Here is a 14,196-nt window from a genome sequence, read left to right as displayed (position 1 = left end):
GCGAGATGTTTGAATTCTTCCAATTAGATTTAGTGTCACTATTTTTTCCTCATAATAACATCTTTCATAGGGTTTTTTTTGGACACAAAGCCTTTCTTTATACTGGTGTCTCTTCAATCATGAGCTGGAATCCTAAATGGGTCACAGAGATGTTTCTGGTGGAAAAAAAAAAACACTCAATTTGATTCTCTAGCTTAAAAACTCCCATTTGAGTCCCTGGCTGAATTTTTGTTTTTGCCGTAAGCTCCAAGCCATTTTATGTTCTTCCTTTCCCCCTTGTGCAGTTTCCTAGAGCCTCTTGAAAGAGATTTCAAAAATGTCATTAATTATTAGCATCTCCCTTGTCAGCAGAGTTCAGTGCGAGAGATAGAGAATAGGTCTATATCTCTTGTGGGCTGGAAGTGATTGGTAAAAAGAAAAATGCTACCCCAATTTAAAAGTAAAAGTAAGTCAACCCATCAGGAGATACTTCATACTGTCACAGCAAAAAACAAAAAAGAGGCAATCACATGCTTCAGAAAAAGGCTGGTGAGGAAATGTGTGACAACATTTTCAGAATCTAAATTTCATATGCCAAGGGAGGCTGTGAACTGCAAGCTATTAGAGGAGAGGCAAATACTGGGAGGAAAATCGGTTTTGATCCATTCAGGTTGATTAACCTTGATAACGTACCTACTGTAAGTGTTGAAACTTCAAGCTCTGTAAAGTATTTTACAACACTGACTCATTTCACGATTCCCAAGAAAGACACACTGTCTTTTCAAAGTAAAACCACACACATACATATAGTCAGCACTGTGGGGGTCTCATTCTCTCTCATTGGATAACATTCACCCTTTTCGTGGAGTTTTTGTAGGCTGTGTTTTTTTACACGTTCTGTTAAAGATTCTTCCAATTAGTCAACAGAATTGCTGAGTTGTTTTTTCATATTCAGCCTTTTGTTACTCAAGCATTTGGTTGGCTGGTGAAGCAGCGATACCACATTCCTCCTACAAGGTCACACACACACACAAAGATTAATTAAGCAATTCTACTTTGGGCTATATTTGTGACTTCAATCCTCTACGTCAGGAGTAGACCAGCTGCGAATTCTCTTCAGCAATTTTTTTTCAAAACTGTTATTTCCCATTGTTACATAACGCGACCTACTCAAAGCAACTGGATAGTTGCCTAGAAAAGGGAATTAACACTCCATGCACCCTTTGAAGTCTTTTCTCTTTGATGTGAGCAGTTTTAGTTAATGATTTTTTTCATAATCAATTAATTTAGGTAAATTTCATTGCCAGACATGGTCGCTGCTACAAATCCCAGCCAAACCTCATTCACTGATTAGGTTAACCTGACGATCAAAGTCCAAAAATGCCCCCCGTAGCCAGAGAAAGCTTAATCTGTATGATAAATATGAAGTTACGGCCATGAGATTAGCTTAACATAAAGAATGGAAACAGGAGGACACAGCTAGTATGGTTCTGTCCAAAGGCAACAAAATTTATCTGACATCAACTGTAAAACCTCATGTTTAATCTGTACAGAAACCAGCTGCCGGTTGCTGGGCAACCGCACTATGATGACAAGAAGCTACCACCTCCAGCTGATAAATAGTGAGGCACATGATCGACCATACATCCGCATAGTTTTGCTTTTGCAGGTAAGGTTTGTACAAATTAAACAAACAAAACCATTACCATTTGACAGAGCCAGGTTTTTCCCTGTTTCCTGATTCCGTGCTAAGCTAAGCCAACCAGTTGCTGACAATAGCTCCATATTTGCTATACTGATAAGAGGGGTTTTAATCTACCCCATCTAATTCTCAGCACGAAACAAATATATAACCAGCTCAAAAGTGAGGCCTCATTGTTCTGTGAGAAATGTACCATCGGAGCTGAGGGGACATAGAGATCACGCTGCCTCTGGACCAGAGTTCAGTGCAAAGCAGAAAGGATCTAATTACAAGGCAGAGCAGGGCCAGATACTGTATGCCATACTCCATTTGGAGGCACAAGTCCCTTGGGAAAGACAAGAGAAGCTCAGGCTTGATATGCTGTCCACTTCTCTTTCAACTGCTGTCATTCTGATGAGATTCCCTGTCAAGAAAAATTGATGGCTTGATACAGTGATAGGGGAACCACTTGCTGATGCTTACATTCAATGTGGAACTTGAATATTGTTTGGTATCTTTTCTTATTTATGGCACTCCATGACAATTCAAAACTGAGATAGGGTTTCTCAAAAATGAAACAGGAAACTGTTTGAGCAAGAATTACTTAAATAGTCACAACAAACTAGTACAATAAGTTCTTCCTTTTATCATTTGTTCAAAGTTCATGAGAATAAGAAGAATAAGAATAAGAATAAGATCACTTTATTGTCCCCGAAGGAAATTGCTTTGCAAGAGTACGCAGTTGACTCAACAATACAAACATTAAATACAAATCCAAAGTACAAGTAATAGTAGAGAGACATTTCATATAGGAAAGGTTCCTAATATTCACTACATTTGGGCCTTTGTCAATTCTACAAAAGGTCCCATGCTCAGTCTAAGAAGTTCTGTGGTGCTGAAATATTCTGTTCATGAAGCAAATTTATGAAACAGATTTGATAATTGCTTGATCACTGAAGTAATCGATCAAGCAAAAATCTCACAGCTACTTGTATGTTAGGACTTTTATATCATTGTAAAAGGAATATTTAGGGATTTAGAACTTCTGGTTGGACAAACAATTTGAGGCCAACATCTTGGAAATTGTGATCAACATCTTTCATCGTTTTATCAAGTTTTATTTGACTAGATGAATCAAGAAAGTAATTTGAGGATTGAATTAATGTGGCAATTGACAGATAAATAGATAATGAAAGTAATCATTAAATTGAGCTTTTTTTCTAACATATATTAACTTTGAAAACGTAGCTCCAGGCAAACAGTATGTGAGTACTGGCTTCTAAAAGTAAGTTGTATAAATGGTATAATAGTATAAAACCACTATCAGGAGTCAAGTAGTTCTAACTGACCAATTCAATACTCTGTGACTGTTATCTGGGATTTATACAATGGTTTTATTACTGTTTTAATCTAATTTAACTGTACATGGGATATATGGGCAAAGCCAATATTACAGCCAACAATACCATAACAAGATTTACATCAAGCATTAGAAGAATGTGGCAATGAAATATGCCGCGTGTGTCAGATGGTGATGCAATGCTCTAAAAATGTCTTTGTCCACTGAGTAAAAAGTGTTTCACTTTTAGTCTGAAAAATTCAGTTGAACCTGCTTTTAGCGAGATTTTATTTTATTTTTTTATTGCATTGCTTGCATGAGATGAAACAAAGAGGAATGCGTAAAATTTATGTGGATATCAAAGACTATCAAGGAAAATAGCCTTTAACCAATCCACTAGGGTGTCTCACCTCTGAAATTAGTGCGTAAAGGGTGAGATTATGTAGTCACACAGGCAGCGGTGATGTGATAAAACATAAAGGCTCCACCTCATAACCTCAACCCATTTAAAAACAATCACCATCACCATTGTTTATATTCTTACATTTCAGCACATATGAAAGAGAGACAACACCCAGCTACATTCAGTGTGGTGCACAGCACGTTTCTGATAACCAAACACACAAACACACTGCTCGAATGAAAGTGCTTTTAAAAATCTTAGATCACATCTTCAGCTCAGCTGCAGAGTGCCGGGGGGCTGGTGGTGATGAGGTGGTGGTGGAGGGGGGGGGGGCTGCATGCATTTTCCCAGGATGCTTATAGACTGCACGGGCTATTTGAGTTTGTCGGGGTTTTCTGAGGATAGGTTTCCTCTCTCATCTGTCGAGGAATCTAACCATGGGATCTGAAAAAGCCATGATGCAACAGTGAGAGTATTTATTTTGTGTGTGAAAAAACCCAGTTGTGGTGGAGGAGGGGGAGGAGGAGGAGGAGGAGGAAGATGAGGGCCAGAATGCTTTGCCTTGTCCAGCCTATGAGAACAGGAGGGCTGATGCAAGATCATTGTCAAAGCCTGCTTGTTATGATCAGAGCTGACCTGACCAGTCTTAAGGGATGGGCTGTGAGTCCACTCGATCCTGCACAGCCTCCCTATATAAAGTCATGTCATCTTTGATTCTTAACACTAAATCACAGTTTTCAAAGTTTTAAACATGATAACTTTCATACCTAATATTGTACAAGAAACATAGCTTTTCTCCATTTGCACTTTGCACCTGCCTTACTGTAACTTATTTTTGATCAGTACATCAGCTCCTTAACTCCAGGGTCAAAGAATTCTTAAAATAAAAGTGATAATCTGGCCACTGCGGGCCCTTGAGTCCTATTGAGTTTTATAGCGTTACTGTATCTGGCCTCACCATTTGATCCTACACCTCAGCATTCTCAGGTTTAGTCTGGCAATCACTGTAAGAAGACATCACAACAGGTTAGGCCGGGACACTTTCTTGCCAGGATGATGGAGCTTGTCCATGCCAAATCATTCCCCACACATATTCTGGTCCTGCAAATCATTCTTGCCTTAAAACTCATGAACACATTGTGTTCGAAACATGTAAAAATACAATATACACTGATTTATGATGTTGATGACACTAACCAAGCATCTTTACATCTCAAAATTACAAAGCAGTGAGCATGGAATGTGAAATTAGAATCAATCCAGATACATCTAAGCAGCTATAATTATGCAAGTATGATCATTTGACTATGTGGACTGCAGACTAGACAGAGAACTCCGATAGCAGATCACAATTACATGGCACATAATAGTCCAGTTCATCCCCTTACTTAGGGCTCAATAATCTGTGAAACTGTAGAACTGAGGCCATTATTCATTAATACATATCAGAAGTGTTGATTAGAGCCACGTTCGTCTCTGGAGATTCAGGACAGTGCCACTTAAATGGAAATGATTGGTTGGTCAGCTGTTCTGGCAGCTCAATTGTCTGACTATGAGGTGAAGCAATTAGCGCAGGTCACATAAAAAAAAAAAAAGTGTGGACCTTCGAATTTAGCACCGTATGCTTGTGACAAATTGTTTCTTCTCTCTATAAACCTAATAATTAACAGTCCTATAAACACAGCAGAGGACACGTAACAGATAATCTGGCTGGAAACTGGCAGCAGTGCGTGGAGAACGGATAGGGCCTGCTAGGGAGATGATTAGAAACTACAAAGGAAAGATTTAGATCATATTTGTAGACGGGGTGTGTGTGTGTGTGTGTGTGTGTGTGTGTTGAATGAATCTGAATAAGAAAGAGAGGTACACAATAAGCGGGAAAAAAATGAGAGGAGCAGGAGGGGGAATCGAGTATGTTCACGCATGTATGTGAAAATCCTTACATTGCAGTTTGGCAGCAGAGGGCAGCCAGACAGTGAAAGGTTAGGAGTAATTTATCACAGTGAATTAAGTAAAGAAGATCTCACTGTTGAGCTGCCTCTCCCTTGCTGTGATTATTAGTAGAACAATTGGTGACGAAGGACAACCAGAGGTCACTGTCGTCTTCGATTCAGCTCCCACTCAAACTGCTATAGCCTCTACAACCTCTCCAGAAAGCCACAAATAGAGCATGTGATCATCAGGTGCTAATATATCACCTCATGGCAAGAGAAGACAGGACGACCCAGATCAAGGATGTTTTGAATAAAATGCTTGAGATATAATTATCGTCATTTCCCCACTAATGCCAAATGAGATGAAAAACAGTCTCAGCCGTTCACATGTTTTGAAATATAATTAAGAGATGATTTCACATATTCAACTGGCACTGAAGACAGGTCTAAGTAAAGGCAGGGTGTAAAAATGGGATTGGGTTTAATCCAAACATGCTATATTGGAGGTTTGTTCCAGATCTGTGCATTATCAGAGGAAAAAAGGAAAGAACTCACTATGGAGCAGATAAATATAAAGGTATAAAAGGACATCTGCCCACAAAATCCAGGCGATAATCTGCAGTATTGTAAAAGTGATTACAGACATCATCGGGTACAGGAGCAGATCGGAATGAAACCTTTTCATTCCTTAATATACAGCTAAAGGTCACAGGGTACTTATGGTAAGAATGGCTGGTAGCTGTTTTCCTCCTGTGGGTATATACAATCTAGATAGTTCAGGCATATTTCAAGCAGGCCCCTGCTGAGCATCACAGCGACAGCCAACATATCTGTCCCCTGTATTGGAGTAATACTAAGCTACACCTTCCCTCGTCTAAATGCAGAGCATGTCGCCTCAGTCAAGCAATCTGCCTCTAACAAAATTAGAGGAGTTGCTTGATAATATCATGAGGCTTGCCTTCGTGCCATTCAGCTGGTTCAGTGAATGCAGAGACAATAGAGACCTGGACAATGAGATATGTACCAATATGACATATCAAATAGGTTTACTGGAAATTATTATTTTAAATGCAAATGACATGTTTGCGCCTACATGTAGATGGCGAATATACATAGTATGGGCTGGAACGTGGTGATAATTTGGACCGAATAAGTAATAGATTAAATAATAATATTAACTATTAATCTATTAACTTATCTAAAATATTCAACTATACATATCAGACATATATAATCAAAGGACATCACCTTGGGCTCTAAGAAATTGCAATTCATAAAGAAAAATAACCCTACAGATTCTTTGACTAGTTGCAGCCATAGTCCAGTCTTGTGTTATGTATATTTTGGTATTGAGGATGGAGATTGTACCTTCCGATATGAGCTATACCAAATCTTTAATGGCTCACATTACACTTGAATATATTTTTCTGTAAAGGCATAAACGCACTGGCTACAACAGTACACGTCAACTGCATTTAAAATCAATCCCACAAGCATTGCAGCCAACTATTTGTCAGTGTTTTTTCTGTCCCTCTTTGGAGGAAGGGACAGGATGTCAGAGTGTGTGTGTGTGTGTTTGTGGGTAAATGCGTGAACATGTGCATGAAGGGCACGGAGGAGGCAGCAGTCTCCCAAAGGAGGAATTTATTTGAAAAGAGCCTCTCATGACCTGGCTTGATCTCGCCCCTTCATTCTTCAGTGGGGGCTGTGCATGCATATGTGTGTGTGTCTGTGTGCGTCTGTGTGTGCGTGTGTGTGCATGCTCAGTGTTGGGGATTTGCAGATCTTTCTAACGGCTGTCCCCCCCTGCCCCCGAGGATAGGCCTGCCTTCCCACCAATGCTTCATAGTGCTAATCTGACTGACAGCTTGGTCCAGCTTTCAGCCAAGACACAGCCCACCAGCAAGGTCTAAATACCTGACTGCCATGAGATGCCATGAGGAGAGGCTTCTCTCCCGACACTATTCCCAAGCACATGCCGAACTGCCTGTCTCACTCTCTGCCTCTTTGTCTGTCTGCTGGTTGTTTGTCAGCGAAACACTGCAAGACCCGCACATCTCCGGACTCAGCTGGATGTGACAGTTTGACAGACTGTCACAGCAACTAACAAAAAGGCAGAGGGATGACACTGTCATAGTAGCTTTCTGCAGGCATTTGAAAGAACACCTTTAAACCTTTGTCCTTCATGCTTCATTTTTATATACAAACTGTACATACTATACATTTCAATGCATGCTTTTTTTCATTACAGTAGTCCCTCGCTATAACGCGGTTCACCTTTCACGGCCTCGCTGTTTCGCGGATTTTTTTAGTGCAATTTTGCATGTTTTTTTTTTACAGTGTATGAACGCGCATTGTGTTCTGCATCCTGATTGGCTAAGGGACTGTAGACCAATGTCAATCAATCTCCTCAGTGCCGTGTCTCTGTACAGTACACAATGCGTTCGGCTTGCCAAATTTACATAAATGTTCAATCGCTAGTGCTGCCTGTTTGCAAGACAAACAAATAAGTCAAACAAGAGATAAATGTGAGAAAATGTTAATGCCTGTCTGAGAAAAGTGTATAAACTGTATGGTGAGGAGTTTTACAGCCTTAAAATATATATAATAATTGTAAAAAATAAAACTGACTACTTCGCGGATTTCGCCTATTGCGGGTTATTTTTAGAACGTAACCCCCGCAATAAACGAGGGACCACTGTACTTCAAAGGGAACAACGACAGAAGATAAATGGGTTCATGATCACACAAGAAGTCATGTGAATTATATAAGTCGATATTGGGAAATTACACTTAAAATCCATTTTATTTAAAGCTTTATGCAACTGAACACTGATTCACTGTTGTCCTCCTGTTGCTGTGTACACCACTAATAAGTCAAAACTACAAGAAACTCCTGCCACGTCATTAAAAACACCCCCACAAGCCATCTGTCATGTTTCTTCATCCTTCAGGGGCAAACTGTGAGCTTATTTAGCTAAGATGCCCACTCATCAATCAGTGGGGCTGTTCCACAAGCCATCCAACACAGCTTGAACTAGAGGACCCTCATAATTGAATATTAATCCCCCGATGAGTGGGAAGGCAAACTACTGTGATGCCGACTGGAGGCTGTGATATGTTGCTGTTGTGCTGGCAGAGATTCGTGTGATGCCGTTCAATACAGTGACAGTCACATCGCTCCTACCCCGAGGTTACTCTGCCACACTGTCATAATTTCAATCTTTTGGATAAGAAAACAGACACACACCCACACTCACACAGGGGTCCACAGATGCAAGCAGGCATGAATGTACTTGGCGCACACACATAAACACAGCCGGCTTTGGTTAAATCGTGGCAGTGCAGGAAGGCTGAAGAGATTGTCTTTTGTTCAGTCGAGAAATGAATTTAGCTTTTGGTGTTTTTATTTTGCTCCTTGTTTAATGCAGCATGCTGGAAGATAACAGGCAGGGAGGAATCTGTGGATGGCAACAGATCAGACTTCAGATTAAAGGGCATCCTGTGACTCTGCAATCTAAATGTAACTGTCTTTCTCAAAGGCCTAAAACCAAAATAGTGAGAGGGGACATCAGGAGTAAAGAAGAAAATTGCATTTTTCTGGTGTCTTGCCAACATAATGTTATGTATGAAATGGATGCTGAGGTGTAACATGATGTGGGGAGGTACTCCTCGAGTTCAAAGGATGCTTTGTGTACTGTTACAAATTTGGAGTCTTCAAAAGTAAAAACGCATTTAGCAACAAGGATGCAACCACAGTGTTTCAGGGGAAGCAAACTGGGGTTTCACACCTGTGCATATAAAGACACAAAGTCAACAACGATTTTGGGGAGTAAGAAGTATGACTTTTAACCAATTTCTGTAATGATTTGACACAATCCTTCTAACACATTTCAGAGATACCATTAAATGCCTAAACATGGTTTTTCTTGCCATTGTACCCAATCAAGTCAATGTTGAAAATATGTAAACAAAACCAATCAGGCCACAACATCCAAGTATCACAACAACGTTTCTTTTTCACCGGAAGCTCGAGCTTTATCCTTCAACCAACTTTAGCAAAGCTGACACAACATGCCAGACCCCCAGCTGTTTCAAGAGGCTCCCTGTGTAAGCATGGACAAGAAGACTGACTCTTAGAGAGAAGCCTCATTCAGGCTCAAACTGGCATCAGCTGTTGACAGACAGCCCAGAGTAAAAACATCCTTTAGATGGATGTCCTTCCTGGCTAACTGATCTGTGAGGATGCAGCCATTAAAATGCACAGAGAGCCTTCCTAAGCTAATAAAGAACATGACCAAAGCCTTTTGAATATGAACTGTTGTGACAGGCAGTCACAACAATATGGGGATTAAGACCTTTCCTGTTTCCATCAGAGAGCAAATGATCTCTGAAACGTTCAAATCTCTCTCCCTCATCCATGTTTAATAGAATAAAACTAAAAGGAGAGAAAGGGATATTTTAAGATTATGACCAAGCTGACAAATTTCAATCAAGAGTGCACTAATTATGCATGGATGTTAAGTTTCACTAAATGTGGGTCACCTTCTAACATTTTAATATTGCATGGTGGCTTTGCTATGGCATGCCAGTGCTGGGATTTACAATTCTGGATCAGTCTTAACAGTGTTATCGGCTGAGGTAAGACGCTTCAAGCTCTGAGAAGTCACTGCATTAACAAAGCAACTAATTTGATTGGTTTTAATTTGATTTTGCAGCTATGAATGTGTAAAAAAAACACACTGATCGCTCTCGAACTTGCTCCATAGTTAAGTCCTGAGTTCCGTCTTACGGACACTTGGTTGGGCAGTTTTTAGTTTGCAGAAGAAGCAACTCCACAGTTTGCAAGCACAGACATAAATGTGTTTCAGGGTGTCAAGAGTCAACCATGTATACCACTGTACAGTAGGTGTTTAGATCTATTCTGGGCAAATCATTGCAGCTGCAGCATCAACAAAGAATGCCACCCTCTGTCACAGCTATAATCATCTCAGCACATAGACGCCCTCTCGATCAGCAAGAAAAAGGCACTGCTTGCCAGTATGTCTTAATAATCACCCAAGGATGCAACTGGGGAGAGAGTTAGCGAGAAGACAGAGACAGAGAGAGAGAGAGAGAGAGAGAGCGAGAGAGAGAGAGAGGGGCAGGCATGGGCAGACTGTGACTGCACCCTGTGGATGCATGATGAATGAGGGTGTCAGCTGTATTCACCTAACTAGCAGCAGTGTCTCAGAGAAGATCGGGCCCCATGCGCCGAGACCCGTCCCATTAACCACAGTGATTATGCAGAGACATGAGAGAGAGAGAGAAAGAGAGAGAGAGATAGAGAGAGAAAATAAATCACTTTCTATAATTTGATCAACCGCCAGTTTTTGAAAGTATGACCATCTCTGCATTAATGTGGTTTCACTTCTGGTCTGCACAGCTCTGATAGAATATCACACTTCGGAGCGCACCATGTATTGGTGGTAGGTTGAGGGGCTGTATTAGGATTAGAAACTAATTACTACGAGGTAAAATCTAACAACTAATTTGTTATTGAACAGTGTCAAAATGCACACAGAGACAGTGACAGACGGGAGCCAACACTTTCCAACACTGGACCTTACTTTCTCGCTCCCCATTGTTTCGGCATCGTGCATTATTGATGTGGAGCTGACATTTTACACTCCTCCACTGTCACCTGCAGCACTGTCTCCACAATAACACACTGACACTCTGTCAGAGCCACAAAATGATGTAACATCCCTATGGGGACTGTGTAAATTGTATTCGATATTGAGTTTATGGTGATGTGCTTCACTCTCCTGTCTCCTGCAGTGCTACTATAGCATTTGAATTTGGGTTTTCCACATCATAAACATGGAATAAAAGCATCATGCATTCATAATTTGAACACCAATTATCTCTTCTTTGCACCTCCAGTATCTACTGTGCGTCTCACTGTTGCTCTGGCTGGCATCAGGGGTGTGGCTGGGAGTCGGCTCAGGTCAGTCCCCATGATCCTATAGAAGCCTGCTACACTACAACAGAACTGATGGTTGGCAGGAAAGTGGAGCTACTTTAAGCAAGCCTCAAAAATCATCCAGTGCCACTTATCATTACATGGAAAGATGTCACTCAGCAAAGAACGCTTACAGCAGTAGCTTATCACACAGATCCCCAAAAGAACTCGTACTTAGTGCAGTTTCAGCACTCTTTAACAGCGCAGACAAGCGTTTCAAAGCCCTTTTGAAATAAAGATAAAGCATAAATATTAAGTCCATGATGTAATGCTGTCGCGCCACAGATTTGCGAGGGCACCTTTGCTCTCTCGTCGTGTTTTCCAAATCAGCAGATTAGTCACACACTCATTATTTCATCTTGCATGTTTCTGTGCAGGCAGCAAAGCTTCTCATACAGCTGATTATCCCAATGCAGCTCAGTATCCCGTGCCTTACAATGAACAGCCTTGCACGGCGCACAAACTAACAGTGTTTTTATGGAGCCAGCGTGCACGTTGTTCTGGAGATTCCTTTAAAAAAAAAAAAAAAAACGAGAGGAAAGAAGCACAGCCTACCTCGATTCGCCGTGACAGCTCCGTCAGTCGACTTGTAGCAGCGGCTGGCAACAATGTGACGCTCGCAGTCAAGATCACACTTCGTAAGCGCAGAAGTTTTGACGAGTCAGTGACTGGGGGATCACACACACTGTGTCAGTGCCTGACGGATGAGAGTATCACACACCGCCGTGGAGTGCATATGACAACGCCCCAAAACAAAACTGATCTTGTTGATTCACCGCCGGATCATTAACGCGTGTTGAAGACGCTGCTGTCCAACTCGGCTGTGCGCAACGGTGCGCTTCCTCTCTCTCTCTCTCTCTCTCTCTCTGGACGTGGTCCCCAAACTAAACGCTCCCCGAGGACACGTGACTAACCAACAGGGGCCGGGAATAGCTCTCATTCCCCCACGGCAGCAGCTGGGATCAGTTACACCGCTGCTCCAGTGCCCGCGCAACAAACCCGAGCAGAGCGCACCCACACTCCTCCCCCCACCCGCCCTCTCATCCCCTGCGGCCTCACGGTGTCGCTGTCATGTGGCTTTACCATAAGACAGGCTGTAGGCACAAGCACAACGTGAAAACACACAAGGCTCGTAAAAGCCCATAGACTCAAAATTAAGAAATTGAATTCGCTAAAATAGTTGACACATCTATAATGGCCACAACATTTGAGACTTTTATCAGATCATTTAAAAGCGAGAAATGCAACATCTATAAATAAAACGAAACAGATGACGCAACCTCACCTTTTGAATATCAATCTCACCAACTTTAAAGGCAACCTTAGAAAATCAAGTCAATGCCAATGTCGATGCACCGATCAGAGGTTAACATTTCAGAAATAATATGATGATATGTGTGAGGCTGTTTGCTAATATTTTCAGTCAAACCTGATCAAACTGCACCCGCACAGGCCTGCGAAAGAGTATTAGCTGAGATTGTGAGTGATAAATAATAACTAACCATGACTACTTAGTGTCATAGCCTCCTTACACCTGGAAGAAAAAGAGGTAATAATAATTGTATCTATTTATTTATACATATTTAAAGTAGGGTAATTGGGATGGAGGTAGCATATCTCAAAGATTTCTTTTTCCAAAGATATTATTTCCTTATTTATAGCATGTCCCCTGGAGTGGGCATCTTTTCCCAGAAAAGATTTTTAAACAAGCTATATTACAGAGCATCCGTTTGGTAATGATAATTTTGGTAATGATGAGTTTGGTGTGGCTGTGTGTGTGTGTGTGTGTGTGTGTGTGTCTCCATAATCTCCATTAACCCAACCTTGAAGCTGTGTTAAATAACTAAAACGTCCCTGTTTGCATTATCTTCTTGTAATGTTTATTTTTAGTGGAATTCTTAACTATCTGAAGTCTGTAAACAGAGTTGCTGCTGTAAAAGAGTGTGCATGCTCAGTTACCTAAATATAGAACGGATCGAGAAGGGGTCGACTCTATTTGCCCACATTGTGATCTCACATACAGTATCAGGCCATGAAAAGCAAAAAACAAACTGCTGCAGCAACCGGCGAGAGAATGCTGGTTCCCCAAATGCGTCCTTCTTCCATTTCACGTCTTTTAAACGGCAGGTGACCACAATCAGACGGTGTAACATCTCACACGATTTATTTTTGAAACACCTATTTGTCAGCATGCAGAAGTTGACGCATGGCACATTCTTAAAAGATACACAGTATGCAAACACTTGAGAAGGGAAGAGTTTCGAGTTTAGGTTTCTCGCTAAGCATGTTTACAGAGGAGCTAATGTGAGCTAAATCCCTGTGGTCCTTTCCAACAAACAAATGCTGAGTGGTTTAGAGCAAGGACGGATAACGGTAGCTCTACAGTTGGGCAAAAACCAAAAATAAAATCCTCTTGCATGGTTCAGAGAATCCCTTTTTGTTCTTCCACTTTTGTTTTTGTTTAATGTTCTTTAAAACAAAAAAAACAAAAAAACCCTGTGCACATGCCAGTTCCCAGATGCTAAAGGATGTTCCAGGCTTTTGTCATAACCTGTGTTAAACATATGAAGTGCTACAACAAAAAATATGCTAATGAAAAGTTCTTAAGTGCATGTAAAAGTCTAAAAAGTATGATCTTATGGTCAGTGTCAGCTTTATACGTATATGAAAAACATATCGTCTGTGCTGTGAACGCAGATTGAGTAGAGCAACAACTTGAGACCTTCCTGGCTAAACCCTCCTCCTCCGCTACCTGTGGTCATATTTTTTTTTTTACGGTGGGCGAATGGAAACAACATTACTTGTGCGATCATTAGACTGCTGTGCACAAGCAGCCAGAGGAATTTCACATCATTA

At 41.1% G+C, this 14,196-nt stretch overlaps 1 protein-coding gene across 2 annotated transcripts in view; it reads right to left on the bottom strand.

Annotated features, from left to right (window-relative positions):
• mid2 (midline 2) overlaps positions 1-12,108 on the bottom strand; it is a 144,210-nt gene extending 132,102 nt beyond the window's left edge. For both annotated transcript variants that reach the window (XM_070837438.1, XM_070837440.1), the window contains exon 1: positions 11,896-12,108. The gene's annotated coding sequence lies outside the window, so the exon portion shown is untranslated. The remainder of the gene's footprint in view (positions 1-11,895) is intronic.
• Between the last annotated feature and the right edge of the window lie 2,088 nt (positions 12,109-14,196).

Source organism: Pempheris klunzingeri, chromosome 9 (genome assembly GCF_042242105.1).
Source record: "Pempheris klunzingeri isolate RE-2024b chromosome 9, fPemKlu1.hap1, whole genome shotgun sequence".
Lineage (NCBI taxonomy): Eukaryota > Metazoa > Chordata > Actinopteri > Acropomatiformes > Pempheridae > Pempheris > Pempheris klunzingeri.
This window is presented reverse-complemented; position numbering and strand designations above follow the sequence as displayed.